Source organism: Eleutherodactylus coqui, chromosome 13 (assembly GCF_035609145.1).
Source record: "Eleutherodactylus coqui strain aEleCoq1 chromosome 13, aEleCoq1.hap1, whole genome shotgun sequence".
Taxonomy (NCBI): Eukaryota; Metazoa; Chordata; class Amphibia; order Anura; family Eleutherodactylidae; genus Eleutherodactylus; species Eleutherodactylus coqui.
In genome coordinates, this window is record NC_089849.1 from 31,736,510 (window position 1) to 31,751,256 (window position 14,747).

Genomic DNA, 14,747 nt, shown 5'->3' on the forward strand with positions numbered 1-14,747 from the left:
ATGGACCCCATTAGTAATAATGCTTCCCCTCATGCCACTATCTGTAATAATGTACCCCCCTTATGCTACATCAGTACTAAAACTCCCCCTTATGTCCCTTCTATAATAATGTTTCACCCATCTATAATAATGTTCCATCTTTAATAATGTGCCGATTATACCCCATCTGTAATAATACACCCATTATACCCCATCTGTAATAATACACCCATTATACCCCATCTGTAATAATACACCATCTGTAATATTGCATCCCTTATGCTCCCATCTGTAATAATGCGCCTATTATACGCCATCTGTAATAATGCGTCCCTTATGAATCCATTTGTAATAATGCGCCTATTATACGCCATCTGTAATATTGCGTCCCTTATGAACCCATTTGTAATACTGCGCCTATTATAACCCATTTGTAATAATACACCCATTATACCGCATCTGTAATAATTCACCCATTATACCCCATCTGTAATAATACACCCATTACGCCCCCATCTGTAATAATATGCCTATTATACCCCATCTGTAATAATGTGCCCATTATACCCCATCTGTAATAATACGCCCATTATACCCCATCTGTAATAATACGCCCATTATACCCCATCTGTAATAATACACCCATTATACCCCATCTGTAATAATTCACCCATTATACCCCATCTGTAATAATATACCCATTATGCCCCCATCTGTAATAATATGCCTATTATACCCCATCTGTATTAATGCGCCCATTATACCCCATCTGTAATAATACGCCCATTATACCCCATCTGTAATAATACGCCCATTATACCCCCATCTGTCAATTTTGAACTTTTACTAAAATACTCTCACTTCCCCTATCAATCTGTTCAGCTTCAGTCCTTCTTTCCAGTCCCTGTCCTTTGACGCCTTATCGGTCATGTGACTTTTGTCACATAATCACTCTAGCCAGATCAGAGCAGATTGCAGGGAAAGCCAAAAATGAGACTATACTATGTTATTATTTCTGTACTGTGTGTTGCAGCATGCATTGGTCCCCTCACCCCTCCAACCGCTCACATCCTCTGCGCAACCAAAGGTTATGAGCTTGGTTCTAGTGTTGCATTCATGTACTAAACTTGGTTCTGGTGCAGTATTCATATACTCAGCTTGGTTCTGGTGCAGTATTTATATACTCAGCTTGGTTCTGGTGCTGTATTTATGTTATGAGCTTGGTTCTACTGTTGTACGGATGTACTAAACTTGCTTCTGGTGCTGTATTTATACACTGAGCTTGGTTCTGGTGCTGTATTTATGTTATGAGCTTGGTTCTAGTACTGTATTTATTCACTGAGCTGTTCTGGTGTGGGTATGCCTACTATCTTGTTGCTTTCTACACAAACAGAATTCAGGCAGACTGCCTATCACTGCAATATTTTATTATATTGTTCTTATGACGGAGGGGCAGCCACAAAAATTCCACACAGGGTGCCATCTAGCCGGAGGCAAGTACTGTGTGCTACTTATCTTGGCACAACTCAAAACAGGAAAGGTGAGGAAGGACACATCTGGAAGTAAAGTATTAAAAATGAGAATACAATTCGAAATCTTCAGCATTTGCTATGAAAAGTGATATTTAAAGAGAACTTGCTTGGTAAGTGATAGGGTTAAAATGTGGCGTGTCTTGGAGAAGGGTGTTTCCTCCACACACCTATAGCACGTTCTATTTATATACTGGAGCAGGACAGATTCCAAAAACTTATCCCAAAACTCCTCCGTAGAGTTTGGATCCAGATCACAGATTAGATGGATGAGAACGGCGATATCCGGAGGCTGTTTCGTACATGGGAGTTATTTTATATAGGACTGATGGGACTTGGCTCCTTATACATTTTGTGCAATGTCTGCTATTACTCAAGAATGTAACACCAATGGAAAAAGTATCCACCTACAGATATTCAATCCTGGCAAATTAAGGTCTTCATTGGCATATGTGCCGATACTTACTTCATGATCCATGTATAGGTTTGTAACGAGTTCTGCCCCAAGTCGAACTGCGCCGGAATGAGCCGACTCTTCTACCGAAACCAGTAAAAATGAGACTAATTACCATTAGAACATAAAACTGATATAAAATGTAACAGATTCCTAAACTGCAAGGAAGAATACTTGAAAGATATCCAATTTTTACACTGCCAAACTTATAGCCCCTCCACCATGCCAAAACTTACATCATTACACCAGCTGGGACATTAGTTAGGAACGTATTATATTACGTGAACACTATGGCATTATACATGGGATGGCCACTGTATTAGGGACCCTGGTCCTCTCATAATTGGAGCTTCCCTGTGTGGTAATTTTCCCCGTGACCCTGGAGTGCGGCAAAAATCCAGCGATCTGAGTGACTTCCAACGAGGCCCGGTCATCGGTGCTAGACTAGCAGAGAAATCATTGTTCCTTAGCATGGATGGGCTATAACAGCAGAAGACCACTTCCAGCGCCCTTGCTGGTTAAGAGAAACAGAAAGGCGAGTCTCCGGGGGGGCAAAAGAGCGCAAGAATTGGATCACTAAGCAGCGGAAAAACATCACCTGGTCAGATGAATCCAGATTTCTGTTGCACCGTGCTGATCGGAGGTCAGTATTTGGCACAAGCAGCATGAATCGATGACCCCTTCCTGTCAGCTGGTCAGAACGTCAGCACCTCCATCTAATGTGCAACAACTACATCAATGGCCCGTGGCACTCCGCAGTTTCCTCTGCAGCTTTTCCCAATGGTTCCATTTGTCCATTCACGGTACAGTTTCACCACAGCAGCATGCGAACCGTTCACGGAGAGTCACCCTTGGCCCGAAAGCCAATAATTAACTCTTTTTGCAACTCTGATGAGTCGTCCCTTTTACCCTTGACAACAACAATATATGTGAGCAGACAGCCTATTATATACCCTATATACCCACCAAGCCCACCACACATTACTTCCTTCATGGACTACACGCTGCCGACTTCGAAAGTAGGAGATGGTCACAATAATGTGACTTAACTGTGTGTACATCTACATGGCCACTGTATAGAACTACTATTTAGGAAGTCCATTCAGTATGCCTATTATCAGAATAGCTTATTCTATAATTAGGACGTAGGATATGAAAAGAGTCTAAACGAAGAGAAAAACATTCCGAAAGCAGAAGTAGGGACCTTTTACATGGGACGGTATTACGACGCAGCCAATTCCGCAGCTGCGGAATTCCACACCAAAACTGCGTTTTTTGAAGTGAAATTGCAGGCAGGTTTTAAGCCATTTTTAATTCTGTTCTTTGTGCGAGGTCCCTTATAGGAACCAATTTGTCCTGGATGGGGGTATTACAAGACCAGAGAAAGCAATGAAGGTGCGAACAGATGTGTCCTAAATGTCAGGTTTTTGCATAGAACAGACTGTTCTGCGAATGACCTTGGTGTTATTCCCATCAGACAGGGATAATAGATGGTTAGATTCCCAGTGGCGTCAGGTCCAACCTGTAGACAAATAGGCTATGTACTGCCTGAGCCTGTGACAGCAGCATGGTCAGCAACCACCTGATGGTAGAACATGTTAGTCCTGTCCTGCCAGCTTGCGGCATGATCATCACTAGGAAACAACCTGCATTGCTGAACAAGGACATCATTTGTTTAGGAGTCTGTTGATCCCTTTGAGGTATACTGGCTTTTCCACATAAATGCCAACCTATGCACACGCTCAATGCAGACTCACAGCGATGCCAACACAATTAGAACCTACAACGTCTCCGTGCCAGCGATGGCTGGGGGTTTGTTATTCTAGGCTGGTCACTTTCTGGCACATTGCCTAACATAGATGTCCAAACTAAAGAGCCTTACAAGACAAAACTCTTGTAATGCTACAGAAGAGTACGGAGATGGTTAAATTAGGCTAAAATGTGCAGTAATACCCAGACCTATTGCAGTGTATTATATAATATGAGCAATCAGAGGATCATGTTCTCTACTGGGACTTAGGAAAAAAGTTTTTTTTTTAAGTGTTACATCAAAGTTACTTACAAAGTCCTTCATTTTTGTATAAAAAAGTATCCATAATTGATATTGTCACAAGCTGTATAGTAAATTGTATATTATTTATTCTGTCTGGTGGACATCGTAAAAAAAAAAACCCCAAAAAACCAAAGCTAAAAACATTGCTAAATTTGCTGTTTTTGGTCATCTTGCATCCAAATCTATATTATTTTGGAATCTTTACAATCGTAACAACCAGCAGAACAGTTATCACAGCATTTATACAGCATAGTGAACACCGTAACATCAAACCCCCAAAACAATGGCAGAATTGCTTTCTTACACCTCGTGAAGGAGGTTCTCAAGTAAAAAATTATACAAGTTCTAAAACACATTCTGACTAGAGATGAGCGAGCGTACTCACTAAGGCAAACTACTTGAGTGAGTAGTGCCTTATTCGAGTACCTGCCCGCTCGTCTCTAAAGATTCAGGTGCCGGCTGGGGGCGGGGAGCAGCAAGGGAGAGTGGGGAGGAACGGGGAGGGGGGGGGATCTCACTCTCTCTTTCTCCCCCCCGCTCCTCCCTGCTCACTCCCACAACTCACCGCTCTCCCCCGCCGGCACCTGAATCTTTAGAGACGAGTGGGCAGGTACTTGCATAAGGCACTACTCGCTCGAGTAGTTTGCCTTAGTGAGTACGCTCGCTCATCTCTAATTCTGACACATTTTTGCGACTTTTTGGTCTTTTAAACTGGGCCCTATTATTTTTATCAAACGTTGCCTGGACCTAGCATTTGGGGGCGTGGGCACATGTGACCTGTATGCCATAGAAATCTGCATCATTTCTGCTACATGTGAACGTAACCTAACATACGTCAGTTTCTGGCATACATTAGCAGCATTTCCGCATCAAAAAACACTACAGAATCCGCACTGTGGTTGTGGATTTTGACTAGGATTCAGCTGCGCTCCCCTCACCTTGGAATATTTGGCCCTGCCAGCACTGAGAGCACAGCACTGGCAGTGCACCCCGGCACCTGGCAGCCAAGAGTAAGCTCCGCCACTAGTCAGGGGATGCCACCCTGGCAGCGCAAAATATTCCGGGGTGAAGGGAATTCTGTGGATGCTGAATCTGCTGTATCCGCAATGGATTCCTAATTAAAACCCGCACCGATGATGTGGATTTGATGCGGTTTTTCTACATGTGAATGTACCCTTATAGCAGAAAGCTATGCCATCTCGGAACTTGTACACGTTTGCATCGGGTACATGGAGGTGCTGCTAGATGCAATTAATGCAATAAGGGCCGCAAGGGTTTTTATACATTTGTTGGAATTAGCAAGGTTTCTCAGACCAGCGGATGAGACACCGATCTAAGTAAATAGTCACTTGGTTTTTAGAAGTGCCTTCTCGGTGGCCACATGCACACGGGATAACCAGCACCTAAATTCTCTGTTTCCAGTGATTATTCAGGCGATAATTGCCCGTGTAAAGGTACCTTTAGTCACATCTCGGGCTGCTCAAGTGCCAGCACTACTACTAGACTTGTGATTTTTGAAATATAGTGTTCAAAAAAGGGGTCAAAAATTGCCTCACCATTAAAAGCGTTGTCCAGGATTTGGAAAACATGGCTGCTTTCTTTCAAAAACAGTGCCACACCTGTCCACAGGTTGTGTGTGATATTGCAGCTGAACTCCATTTACTGCAATGGTGCTGTGCTGCAATACCACACACAACCTGTAGACAGGTGTGGCGCTGTTTCTGGATGAAAGCAGTCATGTTTTTCTAATCTTGGAAAATGTCTGTAAAGCATACCGGCACTTTCAGATGAATTTTCAGCATAAGCCTCAATGTCTGTACATGACGTATAACACTATATCTGGCCATTATATGACTTGTATCCTCTATTTTTCACTATTTTTCCTCACTATAGGCTGGATCTCTTATTTTCAGTTCTCTCTGAGCTAGAGGGTGGAGACTGCTGTTATGATGCCTTCTATACACTGTACAAAGAGAAAACTGTAGATTCTGCTAACTGTAGCACACACAGGGTCATAACAGCATCATGTAGGACATTATACAGCAGTACTGAGCAGTGTAGGAGTTTCCAGTAGCTTTAAGACAGTTAATCACTTACTAATAGCTGCAGCACATCTGTTTGTGGCTCTCTGCTTCTCTCTCCAACGTCCTACCTGCTCTTCTTTCCCTAGACTTCTTACAACAACATGAGACAACACAAGCAAATGACACCAGATGTAATGCATTAACTATAAGGGAGTCTGTTTAGCTTCCTTCATGCCCTCTGGTATTTTCTAGCATACTGCACTATTTTGTCTTTGAATTTGGGATAGATTTGCACTGGGGGCTTTGAACACAGTGAACAAAGCCTCACTAGAGACGGACTTCACTTGACAACAGGCAGTTGACAGTAATTTAGAAATGAGACCCCTAGTGGCAGCACTTTAGAGGGATTTTTCAGCACCAAAACACCATTTTAGGTAAATAAAGTGATTTGCACTTCTGCTAGTTATCACATTGGCCATCACATAAGCACAAGTTGGATGCTTACAAGATGAAAATGGTGAATTGGTAAAGAATGATGTTGAGAAGGCCGAACTTCCTATTTTGTATCTGTTTTCTCTCAGAAAGTAGATGGAACATCAACTGATCTCCCCTGTGCTATTGGGGGAATAAAATAATGCAGGCTATTTATAAGCAGAGAGATGGTGAGGGAACACATAGGTAACTTAAATTAATTCAAGTCTCAAGGTCCAGATGAACTACATCCTAGGATACTAAAGGAAGCAGCAGAGATAATTGCTGAACCACTCGCCATAATCTTTGAAAAGTCCTGGAGAACAGGAGAAGTCCGAGAAGATTCGAAAAGGGCAAATGTTGTCCCTATCTTCAAAAAAGAGAAAAAGGTGGATCCAGGAAGCTACAGGCCTGTGAGCCTGACTTCTATACCGGGAAAGATCTTTGAACAAATTATTAAGCCGCATGTATGTAAGTACTTGGATGAGAATGGAGTATTTAACCAGAGCCAGCATGGGTTTATAGCAAACAAGTCATGCCGGACTAATCTAATTTCCTTCTATGACAGAATCACCGACTGGGTTGATCAGGGAAATGCAGTGGATATAGTATATCTTTACTTTAGTAAAGCATTTGACAAAGTATCTCATACCATACTTATTGAAAAAATGACCAATTATGGGATCGACAAGGCAACTGTTAGGTGGATTCAGAACTGGCTGAGTGATCATGCTCAGAGTGGTCATAAATGGCTGCCCAAGAATGTATCAAGTGGGGAACCACAAGGCTCTGTCCTGGGCCGAGTGTTGTTCAACATTTTTGTAAATGATCTGAAGGAGGGAATTGATGGGAAACTGGTTAAATTTTCTGATGACACAAAGCTAGGAGGGATAGCTAACACTAGGGAAAATAGAGAGAGTATTCAAAAAAATCTAGAAAAGCTTGCACAGTGGGCAGCGACTAACAGAATGGTATTTAACAAGGAGAAATGCAAAGTCCTACATCTGGGCAAGAAAAATGAAAACAGCACATACAGAATGGGAGGAATTGGGCTAAGCAGCAGCACATGTGAAAAAGACTTGGGTATACTAATAGATCATAGACTGAACATGAGTCAACAATGTGATGCAGTAGCCAAAAAGGCAAATACAATTCTGGGATGTATTAGGAGACGCATAGAGTCTAGATCATGTGATGTCATCATCCCCCTTTACTCTTCCTGTCAGACCTCATCTGGAATACTATGTCCAGTTCTGGGCACCCCACTTTAAAGAAGATATAGAAAAACTGGAGCAAATTCAGAGAAGAGTTACCAAGATGGTGAGCGGTCTGCAAATCATATCCCATGAGGAACGGTTAAAGGATATGGGAATGTTTAGCTTGCAAAAAAGAAGGCTGAGAGGAGACTTAATAGCTGTCTACAAATATCTGAAGGGCTGTCACACAGCAGAGGGATCAGCCCTATTCTTATTTGTACAAGGAAAAACTAGAAGCAATGGGATGAAACTGAAAGGGAGGAGACACAGATTAGATATTAGAAAAAACTTTCAGACAGTGAGGGTGATCAATGAGTGGAACAGGTTACCACGGGAGGTGGTGAGTTCTCCTTCAATGGAAGTGTTTAAACAAAGGCTGGACAAATATCTGTCTGGGATGATTTAGTGAATCCTGCACCGAGCAGGGGGTTGGACCCGATGACCCTGGAGGTCCCTTCCAACTCTACCATTCTATTATTTTAAGTTAACTCAAAGTGAGGTAACCATTTATGATTTAAGGGTAACAGTGTATATGATGTCCACCTTCACCCAAGCGAATAAAGAGAAGTGAATCATCAGTTGCAGTTGCTTTACTGCTTGTTCTATGTGGAATGCCAACTGCTTTTACGAGGTAGGAGGACATGGCATAACATGTGTGACTAGGACGGCATTAACATTCAGCTGTCCTGAGACAGGAACACTGTGAACAAGGGCAGTTGTATAATAGGATAACACAGAGGACACCATGAATGCTTACTATGCTTACTTACTACCCCCACCCCACAATCTCCCCCCCAATCCCTTCAAATTTAGGATTGGGGGGGGGGGGGGTAGTCTAAAGTGTTAAATTGCATCAGCTCCAGTGCATGCACCAACTATAGAGTGAACATTGCCCTGAAAAGCCTTTTAAGAGCAACATAATAGAAGTATTGCATCCAAAAAGGCTAAGCATCTTCAGACAAGCCCAAAAAACAGCATTTGCATCACTGGTCCTACAACTAAAAATGCAAATAAAAAATCCACCGATCGCTATCAGTGAGCATCCGGACCGGCAGCTTTTGTCACTTTTGTTTTACTCATATGAAGGATTTTATTTGCATTTGCATAAAGTCTGATAGAAATCAATACAGTCTGACTCAACAACAGACATGGGTGAATAAATGTCACTCCCTGGGATGCATCCTGACTCATGAGGGAAGTTTTCCTTATGGTAAAAGTATGTATTCACCCACAAATTTTCCCTTTCATGATCCATAGTATAATAATAAATAACGTATATACATTTATTGTAAAAAAAAATCAAGCCCCTGAAGGAGTTGTCGTTCTGCTGCAGACCCCGTCCTGCAGTTCCATTTCAGGCAGATCTGTAAATGATGAGAGTTGTGGTGATTAGATGAACGGTCTTGTCACCTGAGGCCCTACAAGTGGTTCCCCCCTTGGCCTATAAAGGCTCTCAGAGGCTCCTTGTGTGTGGTGACCTCTTCTTCCGCTTGTGTAGAGCTTGTTGACCACTAGACACCTCTGCAACGCAGAGAAGAGATTTCACCCCGTTACCAGAGTCTTAGAGGGGCGCATTATTAGGATGTGAGAAGCTGGATGGTCGTATCGATGAATTGTCCCCCACCGGCCGTTCTGGCCAAACTGTTAGGAGGTGTTGGGACCAGTGGATGTGTGAGAGCACAAAAGGCGATCGGGCTCAGGACCCCCTACAGACCACCAGTAGAGAGGAATGTCTGATCGTCCGACAAGCGCCAGCAGCTCCAACTGTTTCATTGTCCTCCATCCAGAGACAGGAGACGCCATTGTTACACCCCTGTGTCTATCGTAACCATTTCCAGGCACTTGCCTGAAGGACATTTGGTCTCACGGCACCCATTACATGTACTGCCTTTGACACTCATCATTGCCCCCATTTGTAGTGGTGTGGTCGATGAAACTGAACTGCCACGGTGTTGAACCAGGTTTGTCTTCAGCGAAGAATCCAGGTTTAGTTTGGGCACTGATGACGGCCATGTTCGTGTCTGGAGACCTAGGGGTGTGTGCGTCAATCCTGCCTTTGCTGTGGAGCGACACGCTGCCCCCTGCTGGTGTTATGGTCTTAGGATCCATCGTATACAACAGTCGGTACCCCCTAGTAGTGGTATGAGGGACAATGACAGCTCAGCGACATGTTCAGGACATCCTGCAGCCACGTGTGCCTCTCATGGCGGCTTCCAAGAGGCTTCCAGCAGGATAATGCTCAGCCACACACAAGAGGGTCACAGGAATGTCCCCACAACATTGTCACACTTCCGTAGCTGCCCGGTCACCAGAGTTATCACCAACAGAACATGTATGGGACCATCTGGGACACCAACTTCCACAGCCTACAAGTTTGCATAATCTAGAAGCTCAGTTACAGCAAATGCAGAGCGATATGCCGCAGGATACCATGTCGAACCTGTATGCCTCCATGCCCACCCGTATCACATCGTATATCCAAACTAGAGGCGCCCAACAGGGTACTAGAGCCTCCATGCCCGCCCGTATCACATCTTGCATCCAAGCTAGAGACGGCACAACAGGAAACTAGAGCTTCCATGCCTGCCTGTATCACATCTTGTATCCAAGCTAGAGGTGGTACAATAAGGCACTAGAGTCTTCCTTCCTGCATGGTTCAGGGCATGTGACATGCTAATAAGGCACAATATGTTCCACTGACCATTACTTTTGATAGGATAATGCAGAACACGTGTCACACTCAAGGTCCGTCAGCCATGTCTCTTTCTGTGGCCTGTGATGCAAAAGGACCGACTTCCCACTTTCCCTGAAGGACGCAGCCAGCATTTGGCAGTGGGAGTGGTGCCAGCACAGGGCGCAGGTGAAATCTTCAGAGCCTCACATGGCTCAGAGTGCTACAGCAGCAGAAATGCAGTCCAAAGCTCTCACTCACAACCTGAAGGTTCCAAGTTCAATCTCCACATGGTTCAGGTAGTCAGCTCAAGGTTCACTCAGACGTTTAGCGCTCAGATTCCTGCAGTAGTACGGGAATCTGAACAATTGTGAATGATAACCGTCCCATGTAAAAGGGCCATTACCTATAAACAGGTGTTCCCTTTCATCATAATCCTGCCTGTGATGATAATTAGATGACAGCTGAGACGTTTTCTCTACCGAACACGAAGAGTCAGACTATTAGTAGGCTTAGTGTTCAATGTGAAAACTGCAGGATTTCAGGATATATTTTTTTAGATTTTTTTATATTGAAAATTTTTTTTTAAATCACCTAAAATTCTTATAAAATGAATTTACCATAAAGGCTTGATTTATGCAACAGATAATTTTAAAGTGGGGAAACTTTTTAAAACCATTTATGGAAGAGAACCTATCCATCTCGTCATAGGACCTCTACAAGAGAAAGAAAAAACAGCAAACCTCACCCCATTCATGGCTGGAAATCACCATGTCATTAAAGGCCATCTCCACCCAAAACACAAAAAACAGCTTAGGACGTAGCTGGACCAGTATAATAACAACAGAACTGCAATGTATAACATTACAGTCAGTCCCCATAAAAATGAGCTCCTGTGGATTGTAAAATTCATACTTTCCTATAACCCGACCTCTGTGACTAAGAAGACACATCAAGGATATGTATAACGAGAAAATATGTCACTGGAAAAAGCGCAAGTCAAAATAAAACCACATGTGCGAATATTAATATTCCACATTGCTGAACATTCCCTTTAAAAAAAATGGACTCATCCTGGCGGCAATAAGTACATTGACTACTGGTGAGGCTGGAGCTAGCAAGAGCAGGACTAGAGCCGGGATAATGGGAAGTGGAGTAGGTGGCTGCCTAAGGTATCATCAGGCGGAGAGGCGCTCAATTGTGTGTGCTTAAAGTTATCCTCTGGTCCTGGGGGCAAAATTTTCCTAGGACTGAGTGGGGGACGGGGGGAATAAAATTACCTACTACACTCCGATTGTGGCATTCTGCTGCCAGTAGTTTCAGAGCCCCCCTTGGGTCTGCCGAGATGGTCAAAGCACTTCTCTGAATATGGAATGTATACAGCTTAGTTGGAGGAACTTCATGCTCCTTTTGGATTGGGCAGCACTGCTCACTTGAGCGACGCTGGCCAATCAGAGAGTGGGTGTAGCGCATCGGCAGTCCAAGACACTATCAATGCACAGTGTGCATTTTGTAGTCAGAGAAGTGCTGCAGCTATATTGGAAGAACAATGCCAGTCACAATCCCAGAGCAGTGGTTCCCAAACTTTTTCAGTCATGAAGCTCTTTTCGAAGCAAAAGTTTCTCGTGGAGCCCCAAAGTGGGGCAGAGGGTGTAGTCAAGGGAGGGGATAGGGGAGTGGCTAATCAGAATATATGTTTTTTACCTCCATCGTTATAAAAAGCACTAGTAATTATTAGGAAATTATAGTACCAGTGTGCTACATGCTACATCCATATGACACACACAGCTGTACTACATTCATCCTGATTCCCACACATGACACACACAGCTCTACTACATTCATTCTGATTTACACACATCACACACATAGCTCTACTACATCCATCCAGATTCCCACACATTACACAAACATCCATGCTGATTCCCACAAATAACACACACAACTGTTCTACATTCTGATTTCCACACATCACACACACAGCTATACTACATCCATGCTGATTCCAACAAATGACACACATAGCTCTACTACATGCATCCTGATTCACACACCACACACAGCTCTACTACATCCATCCTGATTCACACATCACACACACAGCTGTACTACATCTATCCTGATTCCAACACATCACACTCACAGCTCTACTAGATGCGTCCTGATTGCCACACATGACACACACAGCTCTACTACATCTATCCTGATTCACACATTCCTCACACAGCTGTACTACATCCATGCTGATTCCTACACATCACACACACAGCTGTACTACATCCATGCTGATTCTCACACACTACACAAACAACTCTACTACATACATGCTGATTCCCACAAATAACACACACAGCTGTACTACATGCATCCTAATTCACATACAACACACACAGCTGTGGTACATCCACATCCATCCTGATTTCCAGAGATCACCAGCGCAGCAGACTCCTGGATACAGTGATCAGCCCCTGGTCATGTGATCCCTGACTCCACCCACACAGGTGATCACATGACAGTGACATCATCACTGGTCCTTGTAGCTGCTGTCTGGTTATCCAGTATACAGTACTTTCTACCAAACTGCAGAATAGCTCCTCCCACAGCAGTGACATCCCTGCAGGTCCTTCAACCCACCGGATCTCTATGGCGGCGGTAGGTCGGTGTCTTCTGTCAGGACCGCTGAGTAGTGTCTGAGATAATAACAGCATAGGTGTATTCTCATTTTGTTGGTTTTGTCCTCCCCTTCCAAGAACCCTAACTCTGTTCTTCTTCTGTTGGTCAGGCTCTGTGTTTTATATATGCTGTAGGACCTGCAATGATGTCACCAGGGGCAGAGCATGAGAAGCACCCACACACAAACATGCTAACAGGCAAGTGGTCGTTAGTAGTTTGACAGGGCCGTTTAAAAAAAAAAAAAAAACAGGGAGAAACGCTGGAGCACTGGATGGGCTATTGATATACATTATATTTAAAATTAACATGCTGCGAAATTAAATCCGGCACCACATGTAAATATCCACATGGATTTTGTGCAGATTTTTTCCACAGCGTGTGGATGAGTTTCCTAAAATCTCATCCACTTCACTGCTACAGCAACTGTAAATTAGGCACCAAATCTGCCCCTTGTAGTAATAGTGCCCCCCTATGTTGGTGGCCCCAGTGGTAATTGCTTCCCCCTATACTGGTGGCCCCAGTAGTATAAGTGTCCCCCACAGTGGCCCCAGTAGTTATAGTGTCCCTTATATTGGCCCCAACAGTGGCCCCAGTAGTAATAGTGAGCCCCACATTGGCCCCAATACTAATAGCATCGCCTATATTGGTGGCCCCAGTAGTAATAGAGTCTCCTATATTGGTGACCCCAGTAGTAATAGCGTTCCCTACATGGCCCCAGTAGTAATAGTGACCCTCTATATTGGTGGCCCACTGTGGGGATGTGGGGAATTCCCGCCACAGCTGTCAAAGCTGCAGCAAAGTTCTCCCATTGCTTTCGATGGGGCCAGCGCTGCTGGCACTGCCCCCATTGAAAACAATGGGCGATATTACAGGAAGATAGAACATGCTGCGATGTATTTCCTGCATAGCATCGCATTGCGGTGCCACACGACAAAACATCGCTCATGTGTATGACCCCATTCAAATGAATGGGTTTCATATTTGTGTGTCTTGCAACGCACAAATCTTACACAATTTTCTTGGCCGTGTGATACCGGCCTTTAGGACTCTGAAACACATTCTTTTAAATGGGGTCATACACATGAGCGATGTTTTCCTGCAACATTTTCTATCTTCCTATTATGTTGCCCATTAAAAACAATGAGAGAACTCTGCGATCCCCTGCCATGGCTGGGAAACCCCTAAGATCCATGGGTTTGACATGGATGGTGAGGGCGATATCGGGCCACGAATCACAAGCCGATATTGCCCACGCCAGTGTGAAGAAGCCATTGGTCCCTGCTCTACTCACCGCTGTAGCAGTTGTCCGGAGAGGCTGTTCTAAGCAAATGATCGCATGACCGGAGCCGGCTCATGTGATCCGCATTGCTATGCTGACCCCAGGTCCTGAACGTTGCTTTTCTCAGTACAGCCTGTCATGACAATCTTACAGCGGTGAGTATAGCGGGGACCTAGGCCCTCCATCAGAGCCCCTGACAATCGCTCGTGGAGCCCCAAGGGCTCCGCGGAGCACAATTTTGAAGAAATTCTGGTCTAGAGGAAAGAAGGTTTCTACACCAACACAGAAGGAGGTTCTTTACTGTAAGAGCAGTGAGACTGTGGAACTGTCTGCCTGAGGACGTGCTGATGGTGAATTC